Below are 13,999 nucleotides of genomic sequence, written 5' to 3' on the forward strand. Positions count from 1 at the left end.
TGCACATCCTCTCATTTTCTCTCGTGCTCTTAGTAAGGTAGCAGTGATTTAGAATTCTTCACATTATTGTTTTTTACCACGAGCTTCTGTTTCTTCTCCAGGTCACCACAACTCTGAATTTTGTGCCTAGCCATCTACCAGAGCACCCCAAAGGAGAGGGAGATAACGCAGGTGGTGAAGTGAGGCAACCATTGGGAAATTGAGCAGAGACAAGACGTGGATTTGTGAAATGAATGGGGAATAATACAAGGAAGAGCCTCATCAAGGCTGGAGTCACCAGGGAGCATTAATTCTGTAACCTTGTCAATCAGATGAGGTTTGGAGGAGTGGGATATCTTCACACTAAGGGATTTCCCAGATGTTAGAATTTTCAGATGAAAGTTCATGGGATAAGACTAAGAGATCACCTGAGGTCAATATTGATTAAATCGAACACCGGCTTCTGGGAATATGAGCCTGATGTGAAGGATTTTTATTTAACAATAGTTTCTGGGTATCTACTTCAATTTGGTTTTGTGATTGCCCATAGTCAAAAGTATAATAGGATATCTAATCCTGGAGTTGATTTCTGAGCTTCTTGTCCAATGCATTTTTCCACTAGACCAAGTAGGCAAGGAACTTTTTGTCATATTAGTTATTTATTATTATTTTTCTAACATCTAGAAGATTTGAAATTGGTAGATATTTAACAAATATTTATTTACAGAATGAATAAATAAGGCTTTCCACTAGCTGTGAAGAAATACTTGTTGACTGGATGAATGAGAGGACTGTAGTGCTTGAATGATTGTTTCCAAGGAGAATGTGGTCACTAGGGTGGAATGGTAGCTGCTTTAGTTAGAGTTAGCACCAAGGAAAGGGTCTGCTGGTAATGCGGAGATATGATAGAGGAGGCCTGAGCCAATTAAATTGAGAATTTGCTGGAATGGAATGTTAGAGAGATTCCGTTTCTCCTGTACTTGCTTTGGCCCTGAGGTGGGTGTCTTTGGGCCTGTCACAATCCTCTGGAGAAGAAGCAGAGCATTCAGCTCACGTGAGGCAGGTGGGCTTTTCATGTTATATAGAGTTTTCCAAAATCAGATTCGGAGACGTACTGCATACAGAATATTTATTGGGGGGTACACCTGGCAATAGTACCTGTCTAAAAGTGAGGGGAGCCAGATGAGGCAGGGGAAGAAGTTCAGTTGTGATGTATTTTCCTCAGAGGCCTCTGCTGACTGATGTGGAGTACTTGAGCTGAGATGTCTCTTCAGATTGCCCCAGGTTGAAGAAAAGGATCAGGTCTTTGCATTCCTACACTGACCAGTCACTGGGTGTTGGCTGCACTAGGGAGGGAAAAGTAATCTTGGGGGAGACAGGCTTCTTTGGCTAAGGGAGAGTGACTCGTTATGAACTTTCAACAGCCAACACTCCTGCAATTGGAACAATGAGTGCATTAAACCACAACATTCACCAAAGAATTTATTGGGGTGCAAGCTTCTTTTGCAAGAAGAAGAAGTCTGAGGTCGCCAAGCAAAGTAATGCATGAGGTTCAGCACAATGATCAGGATATACAGACTTAGGCGTAATGGACAATTCTGGACAGAGGAGGATCATTCATTCAAGTGCAGGTACCATCTCTGCTCTGCCTCTCCTGTCCAACAACGATTCCCCGGAGGCAGTAGCCTCAGGGCTGTGTGCTTCCAGCCAATGTGGAGGCAAACTTCAGCATTGTCCAAGTATGTTTGTGAATCCAGTGGGACCTGCCACTTAGTATTAATTGCTGGCCTGCCCAGGGCCTTGTTCACAGTCACCAGCACTGTCTTGAGGAAGTACCAAGAATGGACTGAACTTCCTGGATGAAGATGACAAAACCAGCTGTGAGGTGATCCATGGGATTTCAGATGAGGAACATGAGATTAGTTTTGAGACTTATGGCTTGAGGGAAGATTATTGAGAACTGATTTTTGCCTTTGCCACAGCTCTTGTGACAGTAGTTATTTTTTGGCTTGGCTAGTATGGCACTGAGTCCCCCAGTAGCTCTAGTATGACACGTTTTAGTAGTTGTAAGCTTGCTTCCCCCTCACTCTGAGTGGCTGGTCTCTCCAGGTCTGATTCCTCAAAACTAACCCTTCCTGTTCCATTTCTCTTAGTGTTTACCATTCAGATCATGCATTGCTGCAAAGTTACCTGTGAGATTGTAGATACCTACCGATCCCATTAAACTTTCACAGTCAGCTTTGGGCATTCACAGGAGCATTTAGCATGGCCCTAGGTTACATCTTCACCATGACATATGGCACATGTAGATACAGCAGATTAATTTCTTTTCCTCAAGTCTTGTGTGAGCCAGTACTCATGCTTTATATCTTTGGAAAACTTGTGCACAGACTTTGGGTAATGTGTTTGATTTCCTCGTTGACATTCAGAGATTGCTGTCTGGCCCTCCTGAATCAGAAATCCTGTTCATCACTGTTACTCAGAAGTTAGGGCAGAAGATCATGATGGAGACTGAACTGGGAACTGAGGATGTTCCTGGGACAGAGCACGGAGGGCCATTATGGAACACTCCTGAGTATGAGAACGTTCTTCTTTTGCAAGTTCTCTCCATGTTCCTGAGTCTCATTCAAGCCTGATGTAGGACTTTAAAACATGCTACTGTCAGGGACAGCCCAGAGATCAGGAGAAGAGTGCCCCTGTGAGAGGCATATTTTACCGATTGTCCATGAGTCTCAGATTTGTCACCTGGGGCTCTGTCTCTGAGTGCTTGTTTTCTGTTTCTCCCGATCCTACTAGGTCATTATCATGCCCTTCCCTAATCTCTTTCTCTCTGAGTCCCAGTATCTCCCTCCCCCCTCTTTTTTAATCATTATCTAGAGTCCAGGACTTTGTAAAGAAGGAGGTTAAGGGGAGAAAGACAGGCCACAGCCCATACAGGAACCTCCTTACTTGCTAGAGGCAGTGCCAGAAGTGACTAGCTAGTAGTGACAGACACCTAAGATTCTGTAGTAGCCTCTTACAACAGAGAGATTCCTCAGGGATCTTCCTGCCAGAGCATCTCTTAAAGTGAGGAATGTGGAAGCTCAGTCACTACACGTTTCATGGATACCCCACGTCCTGCTGCATCATTCCTATCTCTTAAGTTCAGTCTCTGCCTTGTCAAGTTCTTATAATTCCTGGTTCATTTAAGACACTCATCTAGTCATTTATTTATTCTTTAATAATATCCCGCTAATAATATAGATATTTATTTATCCTGCAAATGTTACTGAGTACTAACTAGATTCCTGGAACTTCTGGAACCTGAGTTGGGACTACTGCAATAAGCAAGGCATGATGGTCCCTACTGTTTAGGAACTAACACACTAAAAGGTTTTGTGGTGCAAGGTGTTCAATGCAATGACAGGGCAGATAAAGGAGGCATAGTAAGAAATAAAAGGAGTTAGGTCATGCTGCCTTTTTGAATTTGAGGATGACTTCACAGAAAACAGTCCACTTGGATTGAATTTACATGAATAAATATGAGTTGAACAACATCAATTATTTGCTAATTGTTCTCTGCTTCCTGGCTAAATAGTTAAATATGTCTTCATTTTTAAGTTTCCGGGAATAAAGCCAATGTGCCTTTCCTGGAAGAATCAGAGGAACGTTTTGCTTACTTTAATAATTAAGTCTCAATAAGCCACTCTAGGCTTTTCCCGTGGACTCAAAAACCACAAAGAAGAGTCAGGTTATACTTGGGCATGTGAGTCTCTACCTCTCTCCTTACTCACTGTATTTTGGCTTGGGCCCCCACTGCTCCAGTGGAACTGTTCTTACCCAGGCACAGCTGCCCTTCCTCAGCATGCAGCTGTTCCCTAACTCCTCAGCTAAAACAGGAGAAATGGGCTGAAGCTTGCCACAGACGCCTGGTCATTGAGAATGGGAATTAACTTTCTCAGTATTTGGAGTGTTAAGCACTGGAATGAGACTTTTGCTAAGAATATGAGATTTCCTTTGATGTCTCAATAAAAATATGTCACAGTCACTTTAGGTTAGCAGTGGATTTGAATCTGGAAGATAAAGGCTAGGTGATATTTCAGATATTGTTGCTGTTATGTTTAAGTGTTTGGTCAATATTGTCATCATCATTGGTTTATGAAACAGACACTTTGATAAATAGATGTATAATCCACAAGAACTGAGGCATTCTTGGCTCTTCTTATCTTTATATGTACATGTGCCTCCCCTCCACACTTATACAGAGAAATGTAATCATTTTAGGTCATATTTGTCTTTTAAAACAAATGTACAGATACAAACATAATTTCAAGTCTTTCATTTTAATGCTGGAATTGTGGAAAGTGAAACAGGGCACCTATTTATTTGGCATATTGTGTTGACATGAGGGTGTCAGGGACACTGAATTTTCATAATATCGTGATGAGATGTAGACACATCAAAAGTTTTAAACAAAGAAACAGTCATAGAGACAAAGAAAAAAAGAAAAGGTCGTATGATCTCATATTCAGAGCTCTTTCATTATTAACATTAATGGTAATGATAACTATAATTTATGGGTTATCCTGTGTACCAGCACTTTACATGCATCATCCTAATTAATCTTTAAAATAAACCAGTAATGTTAATATAATTTATTCTACCACCAAATGAGGAAATCAGGATTCAGTTTAAGTAGCCTCACAGAGTTTCATTCCTAGAATATGAAAGGCTCAGAATTTAAACCCACGTCTGTCTGACTCTATAACATTTTTTTCCCTAATATATTGTGCAGACTTCACCATACTAACTTTTAACTCTAAAGTGTAAAGAGATATGGTCCTTTCTCTTGAAGCAAACCATTAAGACACTGATAGGATTTCTATAATTTACATAAAGTGTAAAATTGTGGATGAACAAAGGACTGTTTATGTAATCAGTGTGGTTCTAACTCTGCCAGTGTGTCCTTTGAAGAGGCAGGAGACAGTGGACTCTGAGTTTTGAAGGATGTGAAGAACCAACTCAGGTAAAAGAGGAGGAAGGTATCATATCTAAAACGTATATGTAGAGTGGGATGGTGTACTCATATAACCTCAAGAGTGTTAAAATGACTAAAGCAAGATATACACATGGAAGTACATTAAGTATAAAATAGGGCAAGCAGACAAAAGATAGTCTTTGAAAACATATATTTTTATGCTAGTCTTAAAAGTATGACTTTATTCTACAAATTAAATTTATGGAACAGTTTAACTGTAGGAGTGTCAAGATAACATCTGCGTCTTAGGAAAACCTCTCTGGCTTCAGGGTGGAGAGTGTATTGGAAAAAGGTTATAGCAATGCAGAGATACCCAAAGATACCAACCAGATGCGACAAGTTGGGTGTGTGAACTAAGGCAATGTCACTGGCGTAAGAAGAAAGGAATGGATATAACTCATTGATGTTGCATTAAAAAACATAAAGTCAATAGGAATTGTGAATGGATAAGAGGAATGAGAAATAACAATAAGTAAGCATAGTTTCTATGGTTCTGATTGTGGAAGTAGATAGTGATATAATTCACAGAAATATGGAAAGAGGAAGTGTAAAAGATTTGGGGAAAAGTTGCTGTTGTGAGGTGTCAATGAGTTGGTTCCAACTCCTAGTGACCCCATGTACAAAAGAATTAAAAATTTCCCAGTCCTGTACCATCCTCACAAAATTGCTGTGTTTGAGCTCTTTGCTGCAGCACGGCTGTAGTGAGAGTAACCAGTGCCCAGGGACAATCTCTAGTTGAGCACCCCTCCCAAACTCGAGTGCCACGGGCAATCTTTAAGTAGTCCCCCACCCCCAATTTCAAGATGAATAGACATTGATAACGGCAACACATCAGCTGTAATACCTTCCCCTCTCTTGCCTGGCTCCCTCATTTAAGGGCCTTTCATATTTGTGGCCCCTCAAAATGTTATTTTTTGCCTTGTCTGGTACCCTCTTGGACTTGCATTCTGGGGCAGGTGCCCTTCTCTGCCCCCTTCTCACCCCTTGTCATACCTTTGTTTGGTCATTGTGTCAGTCCACCTCTGTGAGGGTCTTCCTTTCTTTTGCTGACCTGCTACTTTACAAAGCATCATTTCCTTCTCCAGAGACTGTTCCCTCTGGATAACATGTCCAAAGGATGTGAGACAAAGTCTTGCCATTGTTGCTTCTAAGGAGCATTCTGGCTGTACTCCCTCCATGTCTGATTTGTTCACTTCTCTGGCAATCCATTCAATATTCTTTGCCAATACTATAATTCAAATGCATTAATTCTTCTTTGGTCTTCCTTATTCATTGCCCAGCTGTTGCATGCATATGAGGTGATTGAAAACACCATGGCCTGGGTCAGGCTTGCCTTAGTCCTCAGGGCGACATTTTTGCTTTTTAACACTTTAAAAGGCCTTTGCAGCAGATTTCCCTAATGCAATAGGTTGTCTGATTTCTTGACTGCTGCTTCCATGGACACTGATTGTGGATCCAAGTAAAATGAAGTCCTTGACAACTTCAATCTTTTCTCTGTTTATCATGATGTTGCTTATTGGTCCACTTGTGAAGACTTCTGTTTTCTTGATGTTAAGGTATAATCCATATTGAAGGCTATAGTCTTTGGTCTCATCAGTAAGTGCTTCAAGTCCTCTTTGCTTTCAGCAAGCAATGTCGTGTCATCTGCATATCGCAGGATGTTAATGAATCTTCCTCCAATTCTGATGCCATGTTCTTCTTCATATAGTCCAGCTTTTCAGATTATTTGCTCAGCATACATATTGAATAATTGTGGTGAAAAGATACAACCCTGATGCAAACCTTTCCTAATTTTAAACCATGCAGTATCCCCTTGTTCTGTTCTTACAACTGCCTCTTGGTCTATGTACTGGTTCTTCATGAGCACGATTAAGTGTTCTGGAATTCCCATTCTTTGCAATGTTATCTGTAATTTGTTATTACCCACACCGTTGAATGTATTTGCATAGTCAATAAAACACAGGTAAACATCTTTCTTGTATTTTCTGACATCAATAATGATATCCCTCATTCCACATCCTGTTCTGAACCCGGCTTGCATTTCTGGCAGTTCCCTGTCTATGTCTATGCTGCAACCATGTTTTAATTATCTTAAAAAATTTTTTTTACTTACATGTGATATTAATGATATTGTTTGATAATTTCTGAATTTTGTTGGATCAACCTTTCTTCCAAATGGGCACAAATATATGGATCTCTTCCAGTCATGTTGCCAGGTAGCTGTCTTCCAAATTTCTTAGTGCAGATGAATGAGTGCTTTCAGTGTTGCATCTGTTTCTTGAAACATCTCATTTGGTATTCTGTCAATTCCTGGAGCCTTGTTTTTCACCAATGCCTTCAGTGCAGCTTGGTTGTCTTACTTCAATACTGTTGGTACTTGATCATGTGTTACCTTTTGAAATGGTTGAACGTCAACCGTTTATTTTTGGTACAGTGACTGTTTATTGCTTCCATCTTCTTTTGATGCTTCCTGCTTCATTCTATATTTTGTCCACAGAATCCTTCAATATTGCATGTGGAGGCTTGGATTTTTCTTCAGTTCTTTCAGTTTGAGAAATGCCAAGCATGGTCACCCCTTTTGATTTTCCATCGCCTGGTCTTTACACATTTCATTATAATACTTAAGTTTGTCTTCTCAAGCCACTGTTTGAAGTCTACTGTTCACCTCTTCTACTTCCTGGTAATAGGTGAGTTAATTCAGTTTTTAATATGTTCACATGTAGTATTGATGTTGTTTAGAAGGTAAATGAAAGGACAGACTTTTGTTTCAACAAGATCTTTGATATATAAACAATGATCTGGAAGAAATGCAAGTATAAAAATAGTTAAAACCATGGGAAAGAATGGCTTTAATAAGGGATAATTTACAGAAGAGAGAAGATAGGAGAGGATGGAACTCTGGGATAGAAATGTATAATGGATAAGCAGATGGAGAAGAACTCAAAGAGACTGAGACTTTGGGTTGGGAATGTAGAAGGAAAACTGTAGAGTACTATATGATGGAAACTGGAAAGACTACTTTAAAAAATTGCACATTTATTTATAGTGTTCAGTAATGCCAAGAGGTCAATAAAGAGAATCTTGTAGAGTTGACAGTTCCAAGATAAAAGTAATTGAATGGTAGAGTTAAACATTTATCCCAAAGGAACATGTCTTTACTCTTAAAAAAAAAAAAACTCTAGATAAAATTAGAATTATCCTAATTGAGACATACGATGTCTCACCATTAAAAATATTATCACAGTAAAAGGAGCTTCTCTTTCTTGTTTCCAGCTTTATTCCCTGTGTTGCAGTTTAAGCTTCTTTATTCTCTTCAAGAAGATGGTACCTGGCTCTGGACAATGTGAGAACTTATCAGGAGTGGAGAAATCATGACCTTTGTTTCTTTTCCTCTTCTCTCTCTAAGTCATTGGTGATGACCCTTATCAATTCCAGCTGGAGGGTACCTCATCCTTCTTTTTTCCTGGTAGTATACTTGGTTTGGAGGAAAGCCAGCACTGGAGAGCATTGTCCCTAGGTGTCCTTTACGTCCTTGCTCTGGTGGGAAATGTCACCATTCTCTTCATCATCTGCACTGAGCCATCCCTGCACCAGCCCATGTACCTCTTCTTGGCCATGCTTGCTACCATTGACCTGGTCCTGGCCTTCCCCTACTACACACAAAACCCTTGCAGGGTAATGGAAGTAGTATAATGTGTAGTTACGTATATAGATCCAGATTTGAATTTTTCAATTTCCACTTAGTTTCAAATCCTGTTCCCTACATCTCAACTACTGGCACCCAGTAGCACCATATGAAGAAGTAAGACTTGGTTCCCCATGAGATTCATTTCATCAGACTCCAGGTCCCAGCATTCCAAACTATCAGCTGGTTTGGGACTGAGATATAATGAAAGCACGTGATTGAAATCATCTGCTCTGCCCAGAAAAGCCATTTAGGGATCCCAGAGAAGTAGAGTGTGGTTCTGGGATGGAAATGGATTTTTGAGTTTAATATGACACTGGGTAGTAGGTCCATAATCTTACTCGGTGAGGAAAATTTCAACATGTTCCAGAAGAGCAGTCTTAAGACAGCAAGTATCCTCTATTAGACAGGATTCATATATAACAGAAACAGGCTTTCTCCTCCTTGTCCTAGTTTTTATCTCTTTCCCATGCAGCCAATCATATGTTTTGTTTGAACTATACACTATGTGTTGCTAATTTCTAGTTCTCTATACTTAGCTCTGAGCTTTCTAGTGAATACAAACTGCTTCAATCAACAGTTCATAGTCATATATATTTTGGTAACTTCCAAACTTCATGAAATCAACATACCAAACTCGATCCATCATCTCTGCCTCCACGACATACCCCAGATCTTTTCAAAGCCTGTGGTCTGTTTTATGGAATTTACTTGGACACTTAAGCTAGAAGAGACAATGCAATTTTATAATTCTTTACCCTCTCTTCCTTATAATTACTCTGTCTAAATTCAGTCTATGCCGTATATTTCTACCTCTAAAATAGTCCCTTTCTTTCTGTTATCAGACCCACATTTATTCACACACTGTCAACTTCTCATCTGGACTATTGAAGCCAACAGTTTCTCTACTTTTAGTTATCATTTGAAGTCTCTTTACTTCTTCTGGAGCCCTCGTGGTATAGTGGTTAAGAGCTACGGCGAGCTGTGGCTGCAAACCAAAAGGTGGGCAGTTCAAACCCACCAGCTGCTCCTTGGAAACATTATGGTGCGCTTCTACTCTGTTATATAGGGTGGGTATGAGTTGCAATCAACTCAATGGCAATGGGTTTCAGGTTTTTATTTTTGGTTTTACTTCTTCTAGTCTCTTAAATTTGGGTGTGAAAGAAAGGGGAAGAAGAGAGAGATTTGGTGTATTTGTCAAAAGCTGAACTCATGGTCTTTACACCAACCAAATGGGAATGAGGGATAGATGAAAAAATGTATCAAGATATGAGAAACTTGAGCATTTTAAATATCCACAGGAAGGATCTAGAGAAGGAGAATTTGAATATGTAATGAGGTTCCTAAGAAGGTCAGGGTGGGTGGAATCTAAATCACAGACAGAGGGATTGATATTGGGAGGTTGGGTAGATCCTCACTTCTACTACATGAAAAGAGGAGGACCAGGGCATATAGATGTTGATGGGTTTATGAGTGCATCTTAGAAATTGAGGAACTTACCATCTAATGGCCCGTGCTGTTTTTGTGAAGAAATTGGAGAAGCCATCAGCTGTGAGAAGGATTTAGAAAATTTGAAAAATTCCTTTCCCTGGTTGAAAGAGTGAATCAACTGGAGATTATTATACTGTACATGCTTATTAAGTGCTCATTTGAAATTGTTGGTCATAAATTTTAATGAAAACAGCCTGCTTTTGAGCATAACTTTCTATTGGAACGTTGACTGCGCTTGTGCCGGCATGGTTAAGTAAGCTCAGGATGGGTGGTGGGAGAGGTACAATGAGAAGCCAGAGTTTAATCAATTTTTTACTTTTATTTTCTCTTAGATTATAATAGGATTTGGGAGTATATCATACATTTTTCTTTGCAACTTTATTTTCTTGTATGATAAAAAGTGAGAAAACCGTGAGTTTTAGCACTATGTTACACAGAATGACAGCAATGCTTACTAATAAGACCTGTAAGACCTATAGTTAAAGATAATTTTATGACACCATTTTTAATATGAAATTATTCTGTAAATTAGTGAGTGCGTCTGGCCTGTGGAGTTGATCTTTAACAATTTGGTTTGTCAGTAAAACTCTTCAGTATCACTTGCCATAGGTTTTTTGTTGTTGTTGTTTTGTTTTGTGGTGTGCTTGGTGAGGTTAATCCTTCTCACTAATTTCCTTTTAAACTTTTTGGCCAGAAACCCTGGTGCCGTAGTGGTTAAGTGCTACGGCTGCTAACCAAAGGGATGGCAGTTCAAATCCGCCAGGCACTCCTTGGAAACTCTATGGGGCGGTTCTACTCTGTCCTATAGGGTCACTATGAGTTGGAATTGACTCAACGGCATGGGATTCAGTTAGGTCTTATTTGTTTTTCCAAATTAACTTTAGAAAAAAATTGCCAAGCCACTCTTTCCCATTTATATTCACTATAATTTGTCTTCATTTAGGGTAGATTTTATAATTCCTGGTTGAGTAGGTGCTAGCAGATATTTTGACAGCTTTGTTTTGTATTGGCCTAATTCCTGTGTATTAAACCAAAAAAAAAAAAAAAAAAAAAAAAACCTGTTGCCATCGATTCCGCTTCAAAGCTATGCTTTGAATAGAATATAGCTACTAAAATAGCTGTACTTTGACAGAGTAGAAGTGCCACATAGGGTTTCCAGGGAGTGTCTGGTGGATTCAAACAGCTGACCTTTTGGCTAACAGTCATAGCTCTTAACCACTACTTCTTACTATACATAAACCCAGGTGAAATCTCTTCAGCTTAGAATTTATCTCATATCATTACATAGCAACTCCTCATTGCTCCAATCTCTAAATTCCTTTGCATCTGCTTCCCTAACTACCAGAGTTGGCAGCACTGGCTGTCCCTGCTCCTCAGCCTCCTCTTCCTCCTGGCCATGGTGGCCAATGCCAACCCCCTGATCACCACCCAGCTGGAGGCCTCCCTACATGAGCCCATGTACTACCTGCTCAGCCTCCTATTCCTGCTGGATATCATGCTCTGCCTCACCGTCATCCCTAAGGCCCTGGCCATCTTCTGGTTTGACCTCAGGCCTATCAGCTTCTCTGTCTGCTTCCTCCAGATGTTTTTCATGAACAGTTTCTTCCCCATGGAATCCTGAACATTTATGGTCATGGCCTATGAATGCTACTTGGCCATCTGCAACCAACTGAGGTACTCATCCATCATCACTGACCAATTTGTGGCTAAGGCTAGTGTTATGGATTGAATTGCATCCCCCAAAATTCATATGTCAACTTGGCTAGGCCATGATTCCCAGTATTGTGTGATTGTCCACCATTTTGTCATCTGATGTGCTTTTCCTGTGTGTTGTAAATCCTATCTCTATGATGTTAATGAGATAGAATTAGTGGCAGTTACGTTAAATGAGGCAGAACTCAATCTACAAGGTTGGATCGTGTCTTGAGCCAATCTCATTTGAGATATAAAAGAGAGAAGCAAGCAGAGAGACAGGGGGATATCTTACCATCAAGAGCCAGGAGAAGAGGGAATACTTTGAACCCAGGGTCCCTGAACTGAGAAGCTCCTTGACCAGGGAAGATTAGTGACAAGGACCTTCCCCCAGAGCAATGAGAGAAAAAGACTTCCCCTGGAGCTGGTACCCTGAATTAGGACTTCTAGCCTCCTAGACTGTGAGAAAATAAATTTCTCTTTGTTCAAGCCATCTGCTTGTGGTATTTCTGTTATAGCAGCAGTAGATAAGTAAGACAGCTAGTGTCTTCAATATGGCTTGGAACACTTTGCTGCTTGTACCTGTTCCCATTCTCTCTGCCTGGCTCCATTATTGTGGGAAAAATGCCATCGAGATCTGCGTCTGTGCCAATCTGTCTCTGTCCAGACTTTTCTGTAACAATTTCACCTTTAACAAAATTAACCAATTGTGGTTGGCTGGACCTTGTGGGGATCTGATTTCATCCTCATATTCCTCTCCTACACCTTCATTCTAAGAGCTGTCCTAAGATTCTGGGGTGAGCGGGCTGTTGTAGTCAAGGTTCTGAGCATGAGCAGCTCCTACTTCATCCGCATCCTCTTCTTCAGCACCATTCTGCTGGTTGTGGTGCTGACAAACATGGCCAAAAACAGTGTCCCCATGGGAATCCTCATCCTGCTCAATGTTCTTCATCATCTCATCCCCCCTGCCTTGAACCCTATTGTATAAGGGGTTCAGGCCAAAGAGTTAAAGCAGGGGTTTCAGAGATGCTGCAGAGGGGGCTTTGAATACATAGAAGGACTTTCTATAGAAACCATTATTACCATTTCTTCTGTTTCTATTTCAAATATGTGATTACAGACAGTAAAGCAGTGCTTGAATGATAAGTATTTCTTACCCACTCTGTTGTTCTTCTAGTATTAGAAATCATGGTGGATCTCTTAGTACTGGATCAAAGTTCATTAGCCTAGTTCAGGTAACTAATATTCCTAGGTACCTAATTTTGTGTTTTGAGTTTTGCATATTTAAATCATTCCATCTTCATAGTAATTCTGCAGGGCAGGGATTATTATTCCACTTTATACAGTATGAAACAAAAATTGAGGGAGAAATACTGACAAAGGTCATGTTTGGTGAATGGTGAGGCACCAATTCAAGTTCGAGCCTGCCTGACTCCAGATCCTTTCCATGATGCAGCACTCCTTCTTCAGATGCAATCGGAGTTCTAGATATGCTCTTTAGACCATAACTCTGTGTCATTTTTGTGAACCTTCTGTTCGCATAGATATCTTTTCTTTAGACTTCTCTTTTCAGAGTCAGGAAGAAATAAGTTAAGCCCAGAGCCCAGAGATGGTACTATCTTTTTTGGATTATGACTGTGGACCCCTCTGACACAAAAAGATAATATTCAAAACAGTAACAGCCAATGTCAGAAAGAAGCCTTCTTTCCTACCTCAAACCCCTCAAACTCTTTATGGAAGGCCAGAACTCTGAGGATCTTATGGAGGGAGAGGTAGGGAATCAGAAAAGTAACAGCAATGTGGAAAGTGTGGAAATTGCCTGAGGTGGTATAGAGGACATTGTGTGTACTCAAAACCAGGCCTCATATTGGCTGTAGTTGAGCCCAAGAGTCCTGAGTGAATAGAATGTAAACCTTGCATATTGTTAAGGCTTCTGGACATCAAAATCTAGTGAAAATAGGTGAGTAAACATAGCACAGGTGGAAGGCAGTGACGTCATTATTTGCATGGGCAATAGAAAATTGAGGGCTCAAGCCATCCAAGAACCTCACCTGATTCTCACTGCAAAATTCTACTGGGTAAAAAACAAGGGCCACTCTATTAAGTGGTCCTTAAGCACTGTTTCTGCTGAGTAG

At 40.3% G+C, this 13,999-nt stretch overlaps 1 pseudogene; it reads left to right on the plus strand.

Annotated features, from left to right (window-relative positions):
• Positions 1-1,567: 1,567 nt before the first annotated feature.
• LOC100657117 (olfactory receptor 56A1-like) lies at positions 1,568-12,978 on the plus strand (annotated as a pseudogene).
• Positions 12,979-13,999: the final 1,021 nt, after the last annotated feature.

The sequence above is a fragment of the Loxodonta africana genome, chromosome 7 (assembly GCF_030014295.1).
Source record: "Loxodonta africana isolate mLoxAfr1 chromosome 7, mLoxAfr1.hap2, whole genome shotgun sequence".
NCBI lineage: Eukaryota > Metazoa > Chordata > Mammalia > Proboscidea > Elephantidae > Loxodonta > Loxodonta africana.